The following is a 25,069-nucleotide window of genomic DNA, read 5'->3' as shown; positions in this document are numbered from 1 at the left end:
TTTGTCTATTTATTATTGATTGAATGCTGCACAATGTGATGATTTGCATAAATCTACATAGCTTTTTAATTTTTAATTAATGCATGTCATTATTACAATTTTTAATATATGCTATCAACCAGTTTCATGAGCTATGGGGAGATAAAGCCAGATGAACAAAGCAGAAGGAACAAAAAGCCCTTTCTGACCTAAGATCCACCTTTATTCCCATTACTGATGAGATTTTTGAAAGCAGTTCTTAGAAAATGAGGGACCTATTCTAATTGTTCCTGTGCTGCTACTTAGCACAGACTGTGAGTAGTTTTGTATCTGCTCATGCAGACAGATCGAGTCCACTTAACTGCTGTGAATTACTCTCCTCCACTTATGGAACACTCCGATCAGCAGCACTGTTTGTGGTGCCTCTCCGGAACTGTGGGTATCCCTTTTCTGGGCTAGAGAAGCAGATTTGGATGGAAAAAAGTATGAAACAGACAGATACAATGGATGGGGAAAAGTGATCTCCCAATATTTTATAAACCTTCTTATGGTAGAAAACTGCTCTTGCAAAACCATTGTTGAAATATTGGTTCATATTTTGAAAACATTTAAATCAATGTTCTCCTAGGGAAAAAAAAAAAAAAAAAGAAGAAGCTGAGCCTTTAATCTGAAAATGTACTTTTAAAGACAGACACCAAAGTACTTCTTGCTCTGAACAGAGCACCTCAGAAAAAACGGTTATTAGTAGAGTCAGAAGAGGGTTGTGACTAGCCTTGGCTAGGGAGTTGCATTGAGCAGCAGAGCAACCAGATAACCGCCATGTTTTCTGGAGGAAGAGTTCAATTTTGGTTGCTGCTAGCAAAGGAAAATATGAAGTGAAGGGTGGGGGGATAGGGGGGTGCAGAAATCTTGTCTGAAATATGTTGAAATAGATTGCCTGTTAATTGTCTTCCTTTTTGATACATGTGATAACTGACTGTGATGGGTGGTTTGTGTTTGCCAAGGCGGTTGGGGTTTGTATAAGTGTCATGACTAAAATAGCGGAGGAACCATGATGAGTTTTCCTCTTCCCATTCTAAAGCCCTAAATGCTACTGAGGAGAATGTATCTGTAAGATATTTATTTTAGTTTTCTCTTGCAGTAGCATTTTTATGCTAAAACAGTATAATCATGACTAAATGAGAAAAATAGACATGGTGAAAGACCAGCTACAGAATTTTATTTGTCACATATACTTCATTAAAAATATTTAATATTCTTGGAAAGGATGCTTGTCGTGTAACAGGAGAAACTGTTCACTGACAGTGCTGCATCTGGATATTATCAACAGGCACTGATGGTATGTTGCAGAGAAAACAAACAAGCAAACAAAAAAAAAACCACAAAAAACAAAGAAATACCTTATTCCATAAAACGCTGATTTAGGAACTATCTATAGAATAATATCTTAGACCCAGATACTTTAATGTGTTTGGACATTTCACTCATGGGGCAGTCATTGAGGGTGCTTCCCTTGCATAGAAAATCCTAAATTTTCTAATAATGATTATTTATTTGATGACACTACTGTGTATTAGTAGACACTGAGCACCTCTTATATTCCCATTAATCTGCCTAATCTACTTGTCCTTCATATTAGTACTAAAAGGAAAAGTGTTTTGGTAGGGTACATTCTGGTAGAATATGATTTTGCCAAAGTACCAGAGAAGTCCAGCTGGGTTTCTGATTCCTTGCGGCTCCTTCTCCTTGCAGCTCCCTTCTTCCTCCTCCTCACTGAGCAGTGCTTGGGGTCTGGCCCTGGGCTGGATGTGCACACCACATACTACCTGGTCTTTTGCTGTGATTTTTTCAAATATAGAAGTTTGATTATTAAGATTATTAAGAAAATTTCCAAAATATTGAAATTGCGGGAAATTAACTTTCCCTGTCTAGCTTGACTTCCTAGCCCTGAAGGGAAAAGTTGCCTGAAAAAATATTTTTAAAAATGTCAAAATGCAAAATATTCACTATTACGTTATGGTTAGAATCAAAGATCTCTGGAAATAGAGAACTGGATAAACTGTGAGTAGAATAATTCTGTCATTTTTCTCCTTTCATATATTGGCATGAAGCTACAGAGATGAACTACCTTTGGCAAGATTAGATCCATGAGTCTTTCTTGAAGTTTCACATGGATTTACCAAGCAGAGCGTAAAATTATCCTAATCCTAGTAACGTTCAGTACATACGGGACATGCCTTCACATAGCAGGTTGCTTCTCAGCTGTGATTGATGAGTCCTCAAATACAGAAAGCAATGTGAAACATTCTGTAGACTTCAGCAGCCATAATATTTATCACATAGATCAAAAAATTCCTCAGTGTAAGTTAATACAGGACACTCAAAGTATCATTACTTCAAAGAAAAAAATGAGCTTTTCAAAATGGTATTCTCTAAACTGTAAAGCAGGGGTGTCAATGCTGTCATTAGTGATTATTTCCTATATGACGGCATTTCACTTCTTCTGTACCATATTAAGGACTAATCTGAGTTTTTCCATGGCTTGGCCCTCTGTCAATTTTCTTTATATGTATACACCTAGATTTTACTGAATTGAATATAGGCTGTGTCTCTTTGTCTCTTTTCTTCCTATTACATAGGAAGAAAGAAGAGAGTGTTTTTTCTTTTCTTTGTTTTTTTCTTTTTTTCTTTCCATTTTTTTTTTTTTTCCTAGAAAAGTCAAAACCAATTTCTGGCTACAGCATCCAGACTAGCGCTAGTTGAGGTTTCTTTCCCACAGGAAGTCATTAACTTTCTTGACCAGGTCTAAGAAGTAACTTCAAGAAAATCAATTGTTTGAAGGGAGTATTGTGTTAAATTAATGCATATTAAGCTCCCAAAAGAATTTAATCATACCGGGGGGGGGGGGGGGGGGGGGGGGGGGGGGGGGGGGGGAGAGGCCTTAATTTGTGGTAGTTTCATTCAAAGGAAGATCCTAAAGTTACTTCATGAATATTAACATGCTTTAACTTTTATATACATTGATTTCTTACATTTAATTGATTTGCCCTAACTTTCCCCAAGTCTTCTAAAGTCAACAAGTTTGTAGCTTAAATCCAGATACTTATTTGAAAATCAATTGAATGTAAATCAAGCAAGGTAAAAATTCTTCATTCTGTGTAGTACTGGTATGGGAATTATCTTACAGGAAGAAAAATTTTGATTATAATTTTACTTTCAAGATGATGTTTCTTAGGTTTCTAAGAAAAGCCAAAGACATACCTCAAAAACTTTACAAGAAACATGCATATATAATTAAATGATTCATCTGTTTTTATGGTAACTTGCATTTAATTTCCATCCAAACTCTAGATGAACTTTGTGGTAGTGATATTTTATAATTAATGTACTGTATGTGAATATTTGCCTAAGATATGCAGTGCTAATATTTACACCTCACCTGGCAGGAGACAAAGAAGTAGTATATGATTATGCAAAACTCATACTGCAAATACTAACTGCATAATGTTCATAAATCATCTATAGGCAGAGAACATCTACTAAGTAGTGTGTGGTTATTAATTTGTGATAACAACAAAAAACACAAAGAAAACAGAAAAAAAAAAGCACAGAAGCAAACCTAATGTAGAGAAGAAACCATATATTCATTGCAAATTATTTGTTCAGCTCTGCTGATCGGTCAGACTCAGAAAAGGTTTATTTACCAGATTCTTCTTTTTTATTATGATATGTGTAGGTAGTGTATACACACACAGGATTTGCATTTCCATCCTCCTAAAAGCCCTTGTTATATCACTTGGTACAAACTGAAGTACTGTAGTTGAAAGATGCTTACTGGGAACCAAAGCAATGAAATTTAGTGATAAGAAAGCAAAATATTGTTTTTTCCTCATTACCTTCTGGTATAATCTAATTAACTTTTGCATGCCCACAACTTTGATAATACCTTCAGGTACATATTTTTTGATTTCTTTATAACAGAACACCCAGATATCCATAAGGCCACACATAGACAGAGCACACCATCTCTATTAAGATGTGAAATCAGCTACAATCTCCATAAGAATCCGTGCTCTTAACTGCCGTGGCCATTCATGGTGGACTGTAGACACTGTTTTCTTCATAAAGGTCATATCATTTCCATAGGAAGTAGCCTTATTTTCATAATTGTACTGCACTTTTATGCATTGTTATTAAAATCCTTGTTTGGTAGAAGCACAAGATAGTATGGACTGTCCACTTTCAGCATGTTCATGTTGGAGTCACTTTTTTTTATTTTTCTCATTCAAGGATGTCACTTCTAGTTATGCACACCCCAAAATTACACTTAAAATGCCAGTAAGCATTTGAGAATGGGAGCTGAAAAAGTTCCTTTATTTTGTATCCATGCTCAGCAATAGCGCTCTAGTATTGTTTCCTCTTATACCTCTCAGAATGACATATATTACTCTCTGGTACGCAACATGATGTTAATCAGAAGGGCTGTATGATTTTTGTTTTTTCCTAACTGTGGTTAAAAGCGAACAAAAAAGTGTGGTTGTTGTTTACCTGAATTTTAGTAAAGCATTTGCCACCATCTTCCACAGTACTCTCCTGCAGAAACTGGTTGCTTCTGGCTTACACAGGTGTAGAGTTCACTGGGTGAAGAACTGGCTGGATGTTTGGGCTCAAAGAGTCCTGGTGAGTGGAGTTTGATCCAGTTGGCAACCAGCCACCAGTGGTGTTCCCCAGGGCTCAGTCTTGGGTCCGGTTTTGTTCAACATTTTTATCACTGATCTGTTTGACGGGATTGAGTGCACTTTCAGTAAGTTCACAGACGATACCAAGTTGGGCAGGATTGTTGATCTGCTTTAGAATAGAATAGAATTGAATAGTTCAGTTGGAAGGAACCTACAAAGGTCATGAAGTCCAGCTGCCTGACTACTTCAGGGCAAACCAAAACCTAAAGCACATTACTGAGGTCATTGTCCAAATGCCTCTTGAACACTGTCAGACATGGGGCATCAACCACCTTCCTAGGAAGCCTGTCCCAGTGTCTGACCACCCTCACAGCACAGGAATTTTCCCTCATGCCCAGGGGGACCCTCCCCTGGCACAGCTCTTTGCTGTCACTGTGTGTCCCGCCATCGGTCCCAGGTAACAGAGACTGACAGAGACCGTCCTTGGTGCTTCCCTCCTCAGGCAGCTGGAGAGAGAGATGAGGGTAGGAAGGCTCTTCAGAGAGATCTGGATAGGTTGGATCGATGGGCTGTGTCCAATTTTATGGCATCCAACAAGGGTAAGTGCCAGGTGCTGCACCTGGGGCATAACAACCCCTCACAGCAGTACAGGCTTAGAGAAGAGAGGCTGGAAAGCTGCCTGGTAGAAAAGGATCTGGGGGTGCTGGTTGACAGCTGGAGAGTTGAACATGAGCTGGAGAGTTGAACATGAGCCAGAAGTGTGCCCAATTGGGCAAGAAAGCCAGTGGCATCCTGGCTTGTATCAGGAATAGTGCGGCCAGCAAGACTGAGGAAGTGACCGTCCATCTGTACTCAGCACTGGTGAGACCACACCTTGAATATTGTGTTTGGTTTTGGGCCCCTCACCACAGCAAGGATGCGGAGTTGATCAAGCATGTGCATAGAATTTCAGTGAAGCTGTTGAAGGCAGTGGAAAACAAGTTATGAGAAACAGCTGAGGGAACTGGGGTTGTTGAGTCTACAGAAGAGGATGCTGAGGGGAGACCTCATTGCTCTCAACTACCTGAAAGGAGGATGCAGTGAGGATGGTGACAATCTCTTTTCTTAGGTGCCAAGTGATAGGACACAAGTAATTGGTCTCAAATTGCACTGGGGGAGGTTTGGAGTGGACATTATGAAGAATTTCTTCATGGCCAAGCAATAGAATGGGATACCCAGGGAAGTGGTAGAGCCCCCATCCCTGGAGGTATTTAAGAAACTTGTGGACGTGGCACTGAGGGACATGGCTTAGTGATGGGACTCGGTAGGTCAGGTTGGAGGTTGGACTTGGTGATCTTGAAGGTCGTTTCCAACCTAGATGATTCTATGACTCTATGTTTCTAAAAAGACTCAAGAAAATCATTGTCTGGAGCTCTCCAACTCTTGCAAGACCATTTGTTTCAAAGGTACTTAGGTGTCCTGCAGCATTAACATTGAAATATGTCAAATATTGAACATATGAAATATGATTTTTAGTTTATCTTCACAGTACCTGCATGAAGTAGCGCTGAGCAGAGAAACTGAGTCATAGAAGCAGAATCTGTCCCAAGACATGCAGGAAGGAAACTCCTTCAGTAAATCTCCCAGGTTTTTGTCTACTGCCTTTTGCTCCTTCTTTGCTTTTCCAAGGCTCTCTCCTAAAAAAGACTATGGAAATTTAAGCACATGGAAAAGAAGGCAAATAACTTCCCCTCACTCACGCTGCTCTTATTTTCTCTTTGGCCTGTATTTTTCATATGATTTGTTTCCAGTTCAGGCATCATGATGAAAGCTGGTCAGGGCAAAGGAGTAGGAAGCTACAAATTTAAGTGCTTAGAACTGCACATTCTCATATTTAACATATACAATCTCTCTGTTCAGTTCTTCATTATTTTCTGATAAATCCCATTATATCATTTAAGAAATACTAATCAAATGTTCTTGTTGTACCTATGTAGTCTGAGTTATTTGGGTAGTGTTTAATTCAGAGACTCTGATGCTGCAGTGAGAACAAGAGTGAGTATTTATATTTCACCTCCTTTAATTCTTCAGTTCTTCATTTAAAGGTCTTAGAGCATTTTCCACTCCTAATTAAGCCTTGAGCTATAAGTAGTTCAAGAACAGAGCATCTAATCAGTGTCCTGATTCCTGGGTCCCATCAGATACAATCCTGACAAAATGGTAGTTTGTCCTGAAATGCCCAACTCCGTAGAAGTTGTTTGCCAGGTAAAAACTGCACGTGTGATGGGGTGATCGACATTTTCTTGTTCACAGTAACTACTGCCCTGTAGATGGAGTATCTTTGCCGTTCATGCCTTCCAAGTGTCCAGAAGACATGGGAATACACTGGGCATGAAAGTCATCTTAAAGCAGATTCACCAGGGTGTCCTTGCCCGTAACTAACAAAAAGGGCTTCTGGTGAGAGCTGAATTATTTGACCTGACTTCAAGCCAAGAGAGTTAATTCTGTGGTTTTAGCAGTCTTACAAAACATGCAAGACTACAGATGATTCCTGCTGAGCTGAAGGAAGGCTTGCCATATCCCTACAGAGCAGTTATTTCTTCCTTTCTTTTCAGAACAATTCTTCATTTTGATGCTTCTGCAGTTGCGTATATTCTTCCTTGCTGGGAGGTACTACATCCTTGGCATATTTGCAAGTAATGGCAAGAAAACTGCAGAAGTAAATTTTGCAAGAATGGCTGACACAGACCTAGCCTTAGTATCACCTGCTGTCCTTCCCTGGCTTGACTGCATCACAGACTGCTTAAAATGTTCCTGCTCCATGAACAGCATAACCATGGAGTTCAAAATGAGTAGGTTAAATTTACTCATGGTGTCATCTAAGCTGGTTCATTTGGAGCTAGCATGGGTATCTCTATATTGCTTTGCCATCTGCATTGTAGTTAGTCATCCAGGCTTCGCATCTTCTTTCCTGAAAGAAATCTGTAGGAGAGGAAAACTTAGCCTAAAAGTATGTGTGTACTGATTCCTCTGCTAGTTCATTGTCACAGCCAGTGCAGAAGGCATTCTCAGGCTATGCCACTTGTCTTTTTTTGTGATCTACCACAAACACAGGCCTAAATTTTGCAGTTTTCTCATGAAGACTGTTCTGTGTGCTCTTCAGTTGTCCTTCTTCATGGATAGCCTAGACAGTTCCTTTGCAGTATTGCCATGAGCTTCTTCAATAAAGTTGTTCTGCTCTCTCCACTGCACATACCGTGCCTCTTACTGTGATGTCTGTAGAGCTGTTACTTTCTCCATGCGTCAGTAATTGCTGTAGGTAACATGAAGAACTATGCCAAGCTGACAGATTTTCGTCACCATCCTCAGAGGAGTGAAGTGTATCACTCCTGTGCTTTGCTTCTTCCCCAAATCAGCCACCTACTCCTCCCACCACAGAGTGCACGCACTCAGACTGCGAATCGCAGGAGGATCTGCATGTTGCTCCACCATTCTTTGCCATCCAAAGCTGTTAACTCATTTTCTCCCCGCACCAGGCTTATAAGGAGTTGAATGTGAGACCTTCTGTTTGTGTGAAAGATGCTTGTCTGGTTTGCTACTGAATTTAATGTTTTGCCTAATAGAAAGCGGATCTTGAGGTCTTTTTCCAGCTCTTGGAGTTAGTAAGCTTTAGACACTGTAAGTCATTTAAAAGGAAACAGCAGAAATAAAACAGTGGGAAACTTGGAGTTAAAGGGAAAGTGATAGTCCAGACGGAAAATAAATAAATAAATAAATAATCTGGATGCTGAACCATAGCATCCAAGTTTCTTGGTTATTTTAACCGGCTGAAGTGATCTAAGCAATACAGAAACGCAGCATTTGTATGAGGTGTCAGACTGCTACTGGGAAATCCACTGGCTTTTAAATGGGCTGCTGTAGTATTCCAGGTTCATGGGGTGCTTTAAAAGACTTTTCAAATCAAATCCAGGCAGCCTCTCCAGAGGTTCTCAGTAAATTGCCATCTGGCCTTTCTTCCTTTAGAGTTCTTTATTTCTGATAAGATCATTCATATTCTGGAGACTGAATGAAGCCAACATTAAGAGAGTTCAGCCTTCCTAACTAGCGAAGTAAGTTCTTTTCATTGCCCTTGGTCGACAGGAATCGCTGTCTTGGGTGTCTCTTCATTCAGACCAAGCTGCATATCCTCTTTAATTCCCTTTTTCCTTTTTTTTTTTTTCTCTTTTTTCTTTTCTTTTTTTTTTTCTTTTTTTTTTCAAAAAGGAGACGAGCTTGCACACAGCACTAGCAGCAAAAAAGATGTCACTTGAAGAAGAAAAGTATAGTAATTCAGAAAAATATTATTATAGAAATAGCACTTGTACAGTCCTTTACATCTTCAAAGCCCTGTGCAAGCTAATTTGTTAATTAATCTAAATATATGGTTTTATTCATTTGTCCTCACAAGGATTAATCTTAGGAACTCAAACGCTATTTAAAAACTGTTCTTAAATGGAATTACAAGTGTGCTACATTGAGAGGAAATGAATTTCTCCATCACCTTGCTGTGACAATTAAATTCATTTACATTGTCACTGCTGTTTATTTTACAACGAATGATGTACGTAGGTTACAGCAATGAAATCTATCTGACTCAATGGGTGGTACTTTTTTACCATATAGGTAAAACTAAAAGGACAAATTCTCACTGAGCTGGTTTTGACTTGGAAAAAGGGAGGTCTCAGAATTAGCCGAGCTCCTACAGATTTCGTGGCAATTTTGAGTGGGGTTAGGGAGGGACATGTAATTTAGTGCTTTTTCTGGGAAGAAAACGGGCAACAAACTGGTTAGTGACCTGGAGCCACCCAAGTCCTGGGCTTTGTCTTATAAGGGGCCCAGGAGAAGCTGGTGTGATGTGAAATGTTGCAGATTGAGGCAGGGCAATGGGTGGGGTCTGAGATCAAAGGAGAAACATTTGTGGGAAACAAAGCTTTACTAGATCCCCTGATTGTTAGAAAGTTTATGTTTCTTGTTATTACTGTTCTTCTGGATGCTATTGTCTGATAAATGCTAAGTCCTTTTTTAAATCCTGCTGGGTTTATTGCTTTAGTGATGCTCTCTGACAGTGCCGTCAATAGGCTATTGGATGAAAGAGCATTTGCTTTAGCCAGTTTAAATCTGGAAAAAAAAATCACTAAAGGGGTTGAAGAGCGTAATTGCTAAATGCAAGGTACTAAATAAATACCTCTTTAGTTTGCATGATGGCTTCTTAAGCCACATGGTGAGAATTACTGACCAATCTACTGATCCGGACCATCTGGGATAACCTAGAAATTGTCTCCGGTGGTTCACATTTATTCACCTGGAACTGTGGGTCCACTCTGTGGACATCCTGGAGGTCTGGTTTTGCCTCACTGGGATGTGTGCTAACTGTACTAGCTAATTCGTGATCTTACTAGTATCAAACCTGCCTGTATTTACTCTTCATTTGAGTTTTCCTTAGCTGCTTCTTGACTTGAGAAGGTAACTTGTTATTCCAGCTGAATGCTTTGGCTTTTCCCCGGTGATCTTTGTGCTCTTTTTAGCTAGCAAATGGGTATAAGGTTTAGTCAATATTATACCACATGATGGTGTAAGAAAGAAGTCATGTTTTGGCATCAAATGGGAATGCTTTTGTCTTTTTTTTTCTTTTTTCTTTTCTAAATAATTTCTATTTTGCAGATTGAAGCGAAGAACCTCAAAGTCAATACTAATGTGTTCGTTACAAACTCCTTAAAAATACAAACTAAATATATATGTAGGTACACATAAATCTGGCAGCCATATGGGATTTTCACACACCTGTCAGTGAAGTGAGAAAGTTCAAATTTCAAATCTCACATTCTGCGATAGAATGTGAACCATGAACAGAGCCTGGAAGACAGGTTGTTAGATGAGTGTATCCATTCACTAAGAAGGTAGCAGGCTTTATATGGCTCATTTTTGATAGAGCACCACACTGCTGAATATTATGGAATTGGCAGGTATGAAATATTTCCCATGGAAAATAACATGGAAGCCAAGGTAGCTAAACAAAAATTGAAAATAAGCGTGAAATGAGGTAGCAATGTTTCTTGGAATTGTGATTCTTGTGTAATACCACAGACTGTGGCTTATGCATGCCACCTACACACTGCTATGAAATATTGTAGTGATACATTGCTGTGATATTGGTCAGTTTTACAAACCTGTAATTCAATAAATGTAAACTGAATTTTAGAATGAATATTATATTGGTCAAGAAGATTCAATCAAACATTGCCTACGTCTTCACCATGCTGCACCAAATCACTGTCATGTTTACATAGATTTTTGGTAAGCCTCTTCAAACCTGAATGGTTAAGGCAAAGCAAAAAGAAAAATGCCATTTAGGGGCATTTGAGCAGAATTTATAGTAGTATGAAACCTGCTTTTCATGAAAAATAAGTCAGAAAACCCTGATTAGTACACAAGACAACAAATTCTTCTGCTTTGGCCATTGTAGTGAATCTCCATAATTTGCAAGTAAAACACGTAAATCTGTGAGAATGGAATTCATCTCTGTAAAGCCAAATTCAGTGGCACAGTTCTTTTTGCTACTTCTCCCTGAGCCAGTGTCTGTCACTTAGATTTTTTTCTGGCCATTTTGGATTATCCCCAGCCAGCATCACTGGAGAATCCAGTTATTGAAACTCAGCTGCTCTTTCCTCTGATAAAGCTATAGACTTAAAACCATTGTTCTGATTAAGTCCTGATATATCTCCCCTATATTCTGCCACCCAATTATGTACAGCTTTTTCTTCATGCAAGTAAGGTTGCTTGTGCCTCTGGCCTCTAGTGATTTTTTTTCTCAAATAATGAAGGTGTCGAACACAAAGAGATAAATGAGGAGGGGGGGAACAAGCAGCTGAGGACAGGAGAAAAGGGATATATATAGGACTTGCTTTTGCTATGCATGAAATGCAACACCCCGTACCCACATCGTGACGCACATCAGGCGTTCCAGATGGTGACAAGGGTTGGGTTTCTGCCTTGGGCTGCCATGCGCAGGCTTCATTTGCATTCCTCAGCCCAGTTGTTCATGGAAAAGCATCCGGAAAGTGCACAGCCGCTCACACAACATCACTCACCTTCCAAAGCACAACCTTGCGTCATGGTGCCAAATGTTGGGAGAGTTTTACAGCCATGGGGAAAGAAAGGAGCTGGAGAAAGTTCAGGCTCCAAGTAGAGCCCTCTGAGTGTCATTACCAGGGATGTAGAAACAGAAAATCATCATAAAGTGTTCTCATTCACTCCCCACACTTATACAAATAGCCTTGAGTTTGTGTAAAATGTGGATAAGATCACTAGATATTCCTCCGAATAAACATTTTTTGCTTGATTAAAAAAGACTTTCCTTACAGTGATCTTTTCCGTGACTGATCCTTGGCTGTGTATGACCGATACCATAACCAGTTTTGCTTGTTGGGGGCTAATTGTGAGAGTTAGATTCTGTCATGTGCAGCAACTGTGATTGCCATTGTTGTAATTAATCCTATTTCAAGTTGTTTAGTTTAATTGACTATATTAATGTATCTGAGCTTTAGCTGTTTGATTCTGTTATTTTGTGTGTGTACATTTGCTTTAAAACAATGCAAGAATATGGAAAAAAGGCATTAGAGAAGTAAAGAACATTACAAATACATATTTTTAATTTTAAGGATGTACTTAAAACCTACCAGCATTTTACAAGAGTCTTTAAAAATATATGCCTAATTTTAACTAATAGGTATATTGCTTTTAATAGTCATTGTTGCTGGAGCACTGCTGTTAGTTTATTCTTGTTAAATTCCACAGAATTAGCCTCAATAATATCCATTCATGATAGTGGAAGATGTGAACCATGTGTTAGTGACTAAACAAGAACTGTGTCTTTAAGAAGGGATGATTTTCTGAAGATTAAAAAACAAAACAAAACAACAAAACAAGAACATGAAAACTGTATCTAGAAGAGACTGAGGATGCATTTACTACTGTATTAAGAAAGGTTTAAGGGAAGAATTCGGTTCTAGTAGATGGTTTCTCCTCTGAGTTTAGCTTCTCCCCTGAAGTGCAGTTGATCATTCCACCTTAACAAGGTGCAGTGATTGACAGGTAGAGATGTTGCACAGAGCAGAAGGTGGGAGTGTGCTCTATTGGTTTGTGCTTGTACATCCTGAGCACCAATTACTGTCACTGCTGCCAGCACTGATGTGTTTATCAGGATGAGTTATAGCAGAATATATGTACACAGGCAGTGTGTATGCTGGATGACCACCCCCTGTGATGTAAAATATGAGAGTCTGGGAGCTACTGTTTTATAATTCATCAGGTTCAGCAACTGAATGTTGTTGGTTGGCTTAGTTATAAAGGCAAGTGTGAACTGAACAGCAGACAGGAGCATCTCGCATTAAGAGTCCTGCGAAGCTGCATTTGGTGACTGGGCTCTGCTTTTGTTCAAGTGAATTCTGCCCTCGGTGAGTGATGTGGGTTCTGTCGAGCTAAAGCTGTTATTATATAAGCTGGGGGAACCTGCCTGCTAGTTTTATTTGTGTTTTGCTGCTGGAAGTCCTTGTCTGTGGTTGTTTTTAGCTTTTACAGTATTTTCAGTTGTGTATGTTACTGGCACAAAATGAGATGAAAAGAAAAATGCAATGATGAATTATTCACCATAGTGCTGTGAGGATCTCTTTTCTAGCTAAAGTTACTTTCCTTTCGTGAGTGTGGTGGGTGTTCAAAGAAGCTACAAACCAGCAAATTTACCTGTCGTTAAATTGCTTTTATTAGCAGTTAAAGAGAGTGATTGTTGTAGCTTTTATAACAAGAGGGAGAAAAAAAAAAAAAAAAAAAAGGTAAAATCAGAAGCATTTAAAAATTCTTTGCTTTTATTATGTGGCTTTTCAGATTCGGCATTAAATCTTTTGTGTGCAGCACAGGGCTGCAAAGAATATATATTGTAGAGTTTTTTTAATTAGGTAATCAGTAAAATGGTATCCTCTCTCTGTTTTTGTGGTAATATGCTTAGTATCACATTAAAATGAATGATTCCCCATCTTGCATAACAACAGTGCTGAAAGATGTGTAAGATGAAAGGCAAAGAGAGACTTTGAAACAAACTGTGGGAAACATGATATAGAACAGCAAGGCAGGGAAAAGATGTATTTTCTATAATATCTGCATTACTTTTTGAATTTCACCAGCTTTAGTTTCTAATTATCATTTGCTTCACTATGATCTCTCTGTCTTTTCAAGAAAGCTCCTTTAATATCTGCCCACATTAGCTTGCCAATTACCTTAAAGATCAATAAACTGGCAAAATATTTTTTGTTTCCTTTAACCAGAAAGGAATTGAACAGCATACTTTACCAAACAGAAATAATAACATTGCTGTACAATACCTGTATCCCTTGTCAGGAGAGGCAGGTGGTTGTGAGTGACAATTTTAGTTTTCCTTTTATCAGCAGCAGTATTATCAAAGCAGACAGACATTGATTCTGTCCCTCTGTGCCAGTTTCTTTTTTTCTCCGTCGGTAGGAGAGGAGAGTTTGTTTTATCAAAATATCAAGAGGGCTCAGCAGACCAGCACCTGTTGTCTTATAGCTGTATTATTAGTAATTGGAGAGAGACTCTCTTCCAGAGACCTCTCATCTGTTGTCAGTCCAAATTGTTTACCCTGTAGTGATTTAAACTTATACTGCTGCCTCTTGGAAATACCCTATTCTATGAGTTACGTGTGAAGCATCAAAGCTGCTGAACAGATACTGGCTTAATTAATAAAGGACCTCTTTTTAGCATCATTTTTATTTAAAGATTAAGGCAATTGGCAAAGTGGCTTTTGCCACAGACTTTCTTTGCAGAACAGATTTGCACTTATTCTTTATAAAAACCTAAATTTGGAAAAAAAAAAAAAAAAACACCAAACACCAGAATTTCTCAAGAAGATCATTTCCTGCCAGCTTAACAGATTTCCTGTTTCTAGGAAAGAGTATATACCTGTGTCAGCAGTGCTTTATTTAAGGCTATTTAGCTGCTTTTTAAGCATTCAGATCTATTTTCAGTGACCCCTGTGCTAGCAAATGAGGTTTCTTGAAGTGTGAGCTTCTGGTTTTGCAAGTTCTCCTTCTTTCAGAAATCTGTGATATTGCATCCATCTGTCTAGGCATTTATATTGCATGCATCACTGTGGTGTAATCTCAGCAATCTGAACATTAACCATGTAAATGTATGTACTGTAACTCAGGAAGTATAAATTAGGACAGGAAAAGCAACCCTAAAAGGAGAAAGTTATGATATGGGCATATGGCTCTTGTGGGCACCGGAGCTCCAGATTCGCTATTTGTTATAGCACAATAAATTAAGCTACCAGCTACTTCAGTCTGTAGGCAATGGTATGGAGGCTTGGACCCAGATGAAACCAGCTACTTGAAGTTTGGTCCAGATAAGACTGAGACCAAGTGAATGGAAAGGAGCCAGAGGACATGGCAAAAATCTCTTTTTATTCTGGGTGCCTAACAGTCTGGGAGTGTTGCTGAGGGAAAACCAGCAGTGACTAAGAAATGTATTTTAAATTCTCTCTGGTCTGGAGAGCACAGTTGTTTTATCTGGATATGAGTTTGCTCCTGTCATCCATGCCTCTCCACCCAGCAGCAAGTGGCTGCAGCATGCTCCGTGGAGTTCTGAGCCTTGAATCCCCTTAGTTACCCAAGCTGGTACAGATAACAGCCATCTGCATGGTTAGCGGTGTATCCTGCTGGAAGCGAGCTACAGCACAACTGCAAGAATTGTGTTGGCTTCCTATTAATTCCTGAATAGGGCTAGTATTTCGGGGCTGAAGTAAAACACTCTCTGAGTAGCAGACATCTGCTCTCCAAGAGGAATCTTCCTCAGCTTTTGCCTTTTGGTTACAGCTGAAACCAGCCAAGGAACTGATGTTCAAATTATCTTTCGTATAAAATATAGTGTATGGGGGAAAATGTCTTGTAAAAAAATGTCCTTAGCTTTGGAATCCATCTCTTTTCTTTGGTCTGAAATATCTCAGGTCTACTGACCTTCGGGATTGCTGTGAAGTCCCATGGCAGGTAGTGATCAACATTTTTTGGTAAAGAGTTATTTTTCAGTTTGCCGTAAATAAAACTAATGTCTGGCTGTGCTTTTTCCCTGTGTCAAAAGTGGCTGGAGACTGCAGCAGCAAACTCACATTTGTGTGCTTGTAACACCTCTATTTTCCCTTTTCAAGCACACACACACAAACTATACTTTTAGATAAAAGAATGCCTTTATACTTTGTGCTGAGTCTTGGGTACAGAAAGCTCTAGTGCATAGACCTGAAAACTATTAACCATCTATTAAATCTCTTCGTATTTTATTATTTTTATTTTTTTATTTTTATTGAACAGACTAATAAAGTGACATTGCATGCTGTTTCTCAGGATTTTCAGATTTGAATTCAGTAGTCACAATGGATATGAAACAAGGACCTACAGGCACCAGTAATCATAATGATGTGCTTTCAGTGAGAAGTTCTTCAGTGGAAAAAGGGGTTGGAATAACAGCCTAGACATATAGTATCCTTGATGTTGAGAATAACCAATGTAACTTTTTTTGGTAGGGAAGAGCTGGAACTTCATAGTAAAAAATGATAATCTGTCATCGGAAAACAGTAATATATTTTTTCTATGCCCAGAGAGAAAGGCAGAGGAATACTGTTTTAAAGGATTATCAAACACTCAGAGCATGAAAGGAACAAATTTGGCAAGTGGAGCAGAGTGTGTTCATAAACACAACATGCTCTTTGATGTTGGTCTGTTCCTTGTGTTGGAAGTGAAATACATGCAAAGGTCTAATCCTGATAGATGAGATTTTTTAGGTTTTGTATGATTGTACAAGCAGGAGAGGGTATTTAAGTTAGGAAAGCAGTGAAAAAATCACTTCTATGTAAAATCCATCTCAAAAGTGCTAAGTTTAAGTAATTTGTAGATGCTTGTAGATGTTTGTTTTGCTTGGGTGTTAATCCTACACCTTCTACGCTGCAGGTGGTTAAGACAACAAGCAGCTCCATCACCAAAACCTTCCAGGTGAGAAAGCTCCATTGTAATAAAGCTGTTTCTGGGGAATTCAGCACCAGAATTCAGTAGGAGACAAATATAAATGAACTGAAGCGGTACAAATGCTCTGAGTTCTGCTTGACATTTAACATAGTCCAGATAACCAATAACATGAATAGTATCAGTCAAAGGTCCTTTTCAAGAGGAAATCTGCTCATTTCAGCTTTCAGTGGAGTTTCTTAGTGCCCTCAGAGGAAGGCCCTGAAGGCCTGTGTTGTCCTAGTGCATAGCTGAAATGCTGTTGGTTGCTATGGCTGTGTCTCTTATCACAGAATAGTTATAAACTACGTAGAAGCTGCCCACAAAAAGAGGTCTATGATTCAACTCACATCCAGGATCAGATCTACATGAAAATAGCTGTAAACCCATCATATTACAGGCTGAAAGTGCTCCTAAACCTCTGCTGCTCATATGGTCCTCAGTTCTCTGTCTTGTCTGGAATCATCAGAGATGGAGAACATTTGTTATTCTACTTGCCAGTGTGCAAACAGTAGCGATACTCATCTCTGGCAGATTCATTAATTGTCTAAACAGTGGCATACTGTCTTCTGTCCTCTGTGAACTTTGCATTATTAGTTGGTGGCTTAACGCATGATATTAACATACAGTTTTTATTTTGCCTGACAAGCTAAAAATAATGGCATCCCCATATTTCTATTTGGGACTTACCAGTGAACTCATTCCAAAATCAGCCTGATGAAACTGCAGATGAAGTCCTGATTCCCAGAATACTTCCTTAGTGTAAGCAGAAATCTCCTATTATCTTAACCAGGCAGGAGTGTAATCTGGATTGACAACAGTTTTAAAATCCTGAAAGTTAGTGTCATTGTTACATCACACTGGCCAATGTGTTGTGTTTGAAGAATCTGCAAATTGACAGAATGGGACATGGTGTGTCCCTTCTAATTCTTTACTGTACTCCGTCTGGAATGTTTCTTACTTGGAAGAGAACAGAAAAAAAACAAACCACTCTGTAAGTGTGATTTACAATACTGTGTGTTAAATTTTAAAGAAAGAGATTAGTGTGCTGGCATTTGAGCTAAGGAAATGCTAATTTAAGAACTTGCTATTATCCCTTTTTTTTTGTGTTGTGGTAATAACCTTTAACATTATGAAATAATAAAGAACTGATTGAACTGGGTTGTATACAGCCACATGCTGCAAGTGAGCTAGCCAGGCAGACTGTAATCAGTTTACATTTTTGTTTGTTTGTTTGTTTTGTTTTTATAGCTATTTATTTCTACATATTAAGTAGATTGTACTCTTAGAAACATTTCCACTACATTCAGTAATGTGTACAATGAGAAAAAAAGAGCGTTCAGAGCAGCTTGCAATACTAAGGAGCAACTGATTTTACCTAGCAGTGTCTAAGAAAAGTATTTCTCGTTGAAGACAATCTCTATGTTCCTTCAAAACACCACCTTACAGCCATTTTAAGAACGTATAAGCACAAATACCATCACCCTCGGTATACACTACCTGTGAAGGGTATTTTATTCTCTCTGTATTTATTTGCAATACTGTTTCATGTGTTTGTGGCAGATCTGTGCATCTCCCATTACCAAAATATTCCTTGTGAAAGGGAATCTGTTATCCTACATGGAAAATTGGGAATGGGCAAAATAATTATCTGATTCATGTGCCATGGATTAGCTGTGACCTCCTCAGCCAGTTTACACTGGCTGGGGGCTGAACCATAGTTCAGAAATGCAAAATATAACTATCAGTAAGTAGCATTAGGTGAAGCCCTTCTGTTAGCAGCAGTTCTCTGTATTTCTCATTTTTAAGGTACAACCACAGGCATTAAATAGTTCAGTGAAATACACCCATCCAACACAAACCAAGTTTCAGAAGAGAGAGAAAATAGCACTCCTACATACAAAACAGGTTTCCTAGGCATGGAATCACTTTCATTTCACAATATTTGGCAATTTGTCAGTTAAACCCTAAAATTTTCTGGAGATGTTCTAAAACATCCTTGTTTGAATGTAAGAATGGTAAATGTAATTTAAATGTTTCCTGCTCATGTTTTTGTTCTGTCCCTGTTAAAATTTTATCATCCTGGAGTTATAACAGTAGACTGATCCAGATTCACAAGATTCCTGAAATAACCTTTTGGAGCCACTAAGATATTTTTATGGTAGCAATTGCATTTTGGCTTTTGTAAGTTTATGTGGTATGAATACTTTACACTCAAATGTCTTCCTTTGTTTTCACTGTCTTTCCTTTCTTGCTACTCACACCTGACTGCTGACATAACACTCGGGCAGTTTACTCTTCTCTTTTCAGAGATGTTTAAATTCTACTTTGTTTATATTAAATTTCTTTCACAGCATAGGTAATAAATGGTAGAGATATGAAAAAGCAAAAATAGAAGGGTTTGAAACAGAAAGTAGATACAGCTGCGTATTTTCATGCATTTTCTAGTGGAATTACTGTGAAGTGCATATATAACCTTATTTCAGGTTATTTACCATTCATAAATTAGTCTGGCTTTTACCATACACTATTTGTAAACCTTTAAAATCTGACATTTTTCCTCAGTTATTTCAGATATTTAGCAAAGTGTGAGTATGGCCGAAAAATTGTGACCAGAGAAGTACTTATTGAGGCTGAAACACTGAACATTTTTGTTTCTGTTTATTTTCTGAAAGCTCGGTCAACAGAAGACAAACTTAGCTATAGGTGTTGTCTGAAGGATTGTCCACTAATTCTAAAAAAAAAGTTTGATCCAGAAATAATGATTTGTATTTGCATCGGGACTTTTCTAAAGATAAAAAACACAGGAAGAAAATTAACTGTTTTGCCTGTCTTTTCTTTTGGATCTATGCAATAATAATATTTTTGTCTTCTCTATTTCTTTTACCCACAGTACTGTTCTCCAGTGTTAGGTTGCCTTACCTGAGATTTAGGTTATGATGAATTTTCATAGAGGTATGATTTTAAAAGTATACTATGAAGGGAAAAAGAACCTGATCTTTCATGTCATTGTGAGGTTCAAAATGCCAGAAACATGCCTGTTTTTTTTTTCTGGCCTACATGTATGAATTATTTTTACTTATTCCTGTTGTCACTTTTAGAATATTAACAGAAATACTTGTAGACGAGAGAGATCATTATATGAAAAAAACAACAACACAGAAGCACCAGAACCAGAAAACAAAGCCAGAGGTAGATACTGCTGAAATAAAATGTATCCTTGTACATTTCTGAAAGGCTTTCAGATTCAGGTGGTAGCAACTTAAAAGTGAAAATTTCAATAACAGTACTTGGAAACATTTGATGAAAACCTTCTAATTGTTGGTTGCCAAAATATTTACAACATTGCTCCTCCCCCTCAATTTTCAATTTCCCCAAACTGTCATTCGGGGCATGGAGAAAAGAGGGGCAGAAGGATCTAATGTTAGATCATCTGTGCTGAGAATGGTGTCCCTGTTACCAAATTGTATTTGAATTAAAAAGGTGATCCTTTTCAGGGAATAAACATCTTTAATTTACTGTTTTGCCCAGTATAAATATGGTGTTTAACATGCAAGTAAATAACTTCTGTTCCAATAATAATGTCATTCACTTGAATAATAGAAACTGTGAAGATCTAAGCACTGACATACAGGGCCTGCTTCTGATCTTGCTTGCACTATTTTTATATATCTAACAAGATACAAATGAAAGACCAGCCTGAGACCACAACCATGGTTAATGCCTACCTTAGCATCTATGAGGGTTAACTTAGCCTTTCATTTTCTGGTTGATACACCTTTTGCTGAGTGTGGCTGAAACACTCCATAGGTCATCCAGCTAAAGGTGTAGTTAAATTAATCTACTCAATCTGCAGATCAAGCACCATTTTAATTTAGCCACTGTTCTGTTCTTTAATTTATTTTCAGCATTTTTGTAATTGTGACTGACACCCTTGATGTAGATGCCATTGATATATGGTATTTGTAGTGCATTAAATTTAAGAAACACACCAGGATTCTTTTGGATAAAAGGCAACGATATTGTAAATTATGTTAACATGTGGTATGGAATATCAGCCATCGCTCAGATAAATTGCATAAGCCACAGCATATAGATAACTGAATAAACTGACATATAAATAAAATTAACGTATGATCCTAGGAATGCTTTTTTATGGCAGAGAAAAATCTGAGACCTTATGATACTAATTCCCTAAATTTTAGTTTTAACTTAATTTTTGGAGGGTTGTTTAAAACAGAATGGAAAGACCATTTGAAATGCTGTTGAACTGTATTTGAGCATGAAACACATGACATCTTCCGTTGAAAATGATACCCCAGGAAATTTCCTAAATATTATTTCTGCAAATGTGAAATGCAGCCACCTCTGCTGATGAAAGGGCAGGAAGCTGAATGCCAAACATGACAATATTTTGCGTTCAGGGGAAGCTAAGTCAAAATTATGCTTTTAAAAAGATAGTAGAAGAAATGTGTACCAAAAATGCAGCATAAATGAGTTTGTGAGTGCCTGCCTTAAAAGTTCTGCAACCAGTAAGCTGCACAGAATTCCGTGTATTTAGTTCACACAAAAAAAAGTAGTGCTTAGTTGATCTTACCCAAGATTTGTACTTGGACTCCACCAACTCCAGGTATTTCAAATATAGATTCTTAGTCATCTTCTCTGGTGCTAAATGCCAGCAATTATAAGTACTGGTTGACTCATTTCTATACTCCATGAGTTTTTATGGCTGTTATAAACCTTTGAAAATGCTGACAGACCTGCAGCCATCGTGGGTACTGCCAATATCAGGGAGTTTGATATTAAATATAGCCGGATATTAAACCTTTATATTGCTGTACCCAGTCATTCAACAGCAGCGTGACCAGGTAGAATAATATGAGCCAGGGGACACTATCACACCTAAGTGTAATATTTTATTTATTCTAATGATTTTTTTCATTCTAAAGGACTGAAGTTGTTAACCATATATTATCTTGCCACCAAGGTTTACGAGCTCTGTATTTCTAAGTAGAAGAGAAGAAAGAGCATTGCTTGTATGTTACATTTGTATATCACCACAGAGAATTAGACCGATTATTGAGAGATCACAAAGTAGTTGAGACTGGAATGTAGCTCTCGAGATCATCTACTCTAACTAGTAGCAGGGGCAGTAGGTTGCTCCAGGTTATGCCCAGTTGAGTTTTTAGTATCTCCATGAATGGAGACTCCAAACTCTCTGGGAAACCTGCTGCAGTTTCCATCATTCTTAGAAGAAAAAAGCTGTTTGTTTCTCTTCTAATTTTTAAATGGAATTTTCTGTATTTCAATTTGTGTACATTGCCTCTTGTCCTTTCACTGGGAACCAGTGAGCTCCATCTAGAGCTTCTTTGCTTCCCTCCATCAGGAGTTTACAGTCTAAACTGGCAAAAATCCGTAACATGTAGCACTAAAGTCCAGCGTTGACCTAAATACTCCCTAGTGTTTGGGGTCTGACATCCAATATGCAGTAAACATGCTAAGGTGGAGACAGGCTTCTCAAAAGAAATGTGAACCTTTCTCAGTATTCTGAGAATGCTTCTCAGGCTCTTCCCAGATGTTAAGTCCCACTCATTCAAGATTTGATTTTTGATTTTTTGATTTTTTTCAAGATTTGAATGAAACCATACTACTTTTGTCCAATACCTTTTCCCCTTTGCTCAGATCTGCTAAATGCTTGCTTATAGTTTAAGTTCACTTTGAAATTCTGGTGGGTAATGAGAATTATAGATTCATCTACTATTCATCCTTCTATTGATGGTAATTATTTCTTCTCTTACTCTGTGAACTGAAATCTGCCTGCCAGAAATTAAACAGAATCTCATTCAAACAAAAGAACCCTTTCCTTAATTGAGAGACTTGCCTGTGTTACACAGCATGTGAAGACAAAAGTGCACTTTCAGAATCTTGAAGCTGCCTTCAGCATTGGCTTGACTGATTAAAAAACAAACAAACAAAAAAAACCTCTATGAATAGAGTATGGCCTACATAAAAGAATTTAAAACTTCAAATTTACTTGCATTTGTTAACATCCTCTTTAGTAGCCTTTCTACTCCAGAGATTTCCTGTCTTTCCTTTCAGAGTAAGTTGTTTTCATTAAGCTCTGTGATTACAAACACGGCTTAGCAGTATTAAATGACTAGATATTTTTATGGCCAAATGGGATTACTTTGATAATTGGCTCTGATCTGTTGCAGAGCCTGTTCTCCCATGCCTGCTGCATCAAGACTTGTAACGTGATAGAAGTGCCATCCAACTGACATTTCCGAGATCCTTTGATCCTGGATCTCTTCAGAGGTTTAGTTTCTTTTCGATTGTAGACAGAGAGCAACAGCCCCCCAGAATTTTTTATTCCTTCTAACATTGTCCATGTTGGTGCCTTCATAACTGTGTAGTGAAATTGTGATGAAGAATGACATTAAAATATGTGAAGTCATCACAGTGTTTCATGCAACCATATCTTACCCAGGTCCTCAGTCTCAGCCATCATGCAGGCAAACCAGATTTTGCTCTTAGGTCAAGCACTCTCTGAGTTAAAAATCTTTGGCAAAACAAGCATAAGAGAGGTTGACAGAAACCTCTAGCACTGAAGTTACAGACTGACTTTATGGTGTCATCCACCAGGAATTATAGCATTTCAGATACATATCTCCTTGTGCTTGCAGTGACATATCCTTATGATAAAGGAATAAACAGACCAGTCAAACAGTTGAAACTGTTAAAAATAAATAAAAACTAAACAGTTTGTCTTATTAGGGTTACATGCTATCTTATGAAACAGAAAGGACTAGTGCCAATATAGTCTGCATTTACAGGTTTGAGGAGATGCACATTAAGAATTGCCCTTCATCTTGATTATCCTTAAATCTGTAACCAACACAGGACCTTCTGGTGCTTTAAAGTAATGTTTCTATCTTCACACAAATGTGTAACATATGAGTCTTCTGTATCCACTGTGTTGATAGTGCTGCCTCACTGAAATCTGAACACTTCATTTTTTTCAAATGTATGAAATGATAAAAAACTGCTATTTGGTGTGGAAATGCTGAAACTGGTCTTAAAGGTAGTGGGAACGAAAGGCACAGAAAGGGCCGAGAAATCTTTTTCCTGTGGGTGACATAGAATGTGATATAAGAAACTGGATTTGTATTGATTAGTTTTACATCATTGACATCAGCAGACCTGAAGCTGGTACATATTTGTATATCTGTAAATAGGAAGAAATGCTCCCTGTGTTGAAATAGCAAGGAGAATAATTCTGCTTACTACTCATCGTGGAGACAAGAAGTGTAGACCAATACTGTTCAGATGTTGCCACAATGATGGTCCCATATATTTCTTTGGAAAGACTGGTAAACACTGAGTCAGGCTTCATGTTTTTATTTAATGTGGTATACCAATATGGATGCATTAAAGTAGATACTCGAGAACAGGCTAAAAGCCGGTTCCCTATAATAATGTAGAATGTATTAATAAAACTCTGAGATGATCCCAAAAAGCATACATGTAACAGAAACCCAGGTGTTACAGTGCTTACAAACAGGCCTAGGAAGAAATCCTCCTCCCCATAAAATATGGCTCTCGATATTGCTGTGCTAAGTACACCCACCTTGGTCTTGTTCTTACTAGTGCTGCCCATAGTCACAGGGGTATAAAAATGCTTTTTTTTGTTTTGGTTTGTTTTGGTTTGTTTGTTTTTAATCAATATTAATCAGAAATGTGAAAGATATGGATTTAAAAATTCTTTATTGTATCTATATCCACAGAGGTGTTCCCTGTAACTTAAAGAAGAGAATGTTTCTGTATTTGGAAATCCCAAAGCCATGAATTCATTAGAAAGTCAGGACTAGCCAGTGACAACAAAAACAGTATTCTGTATTCCAGGGATACTTCAGCAGCCTTGAAAGCTTTTCTTGTTCAAAATATATTCACTAGTGTCTTTTCTGTAATGAACAAAAGATGCAAAAGAGGTAATTCTCATAAAACCTTGATTAATCTGTGTATGCTTACAAGTGTCATTACGTTGGGTGTTAGAAAGACTGTATTTTTGAAGCAGCTTGACAGGCTGGGGGCTAATGCCTGTATTGTACTTCTGTGCCTGTGCTGTGAGTTATCTGGAGCAGGACATGGTTATGGCAGTGCTCCCCTTGACTAGCCAGTGGGTATAATCCTGCCAAGTTCTGTTGTCAGTCCATCGGTAAGAATAATGTCAATAGTAATTAGTCACTGCCCATTTTCATCCCTCTTGTCATCTCTGCTCTCAGGGGCAACCACCGCCATATTATGCATGCTTCCAGTCCTGCCCCTGTCTTGCAG

General features: G+C 38.1%; 1 protein-coding gene across 32 annotated transcripts in view; it reads left to right on the top strand.

The window, feature by feature from the left end:
* DLG2 (discs large MAGUK scaffold protein 2) overlaps nt 1–25,069 on the top strand; it is a 1,043,894-nt gene that overhangs the window by 899,526 nt on the left and 119,299 nt on the right. The window contains exon 1 of one of the 32 annotated variants that reach the window (XM_013187354.3): nt 12,745–13,129. The exons of the other annotated variants lie outside the window; for them this stretch is intronic. The gene's annotated coding sequence lies outside the window, so the exon portion shown is untranslated. Of the gene's footprint in view, nt 1–12,744; nt 13,130–25,069 lie in introns of those variants that run through there. 32 annotated transcript variants of the gene reach the window in all.

Source organism: Anser cygnoides, chromosome 1, assembly GCF_040182565.1.
Source record: "Anser cygnoides isolate HZ-2024a breed goose chromosome 1, Taihu_goose_T2T_genome, whole genome shotgun sequence".
Classification (NCBI taxonomy): domain Eukaryota; kingdom Metazoa; phylum Chordata; class Aves; order Anseriformes; family Anatidae; genus Anser; species Anser cygnoides.
Note: the sequence above shows the minus strand (reverse complement) of the source record. Positions and strands in the feature narration are given on the sequence as shown.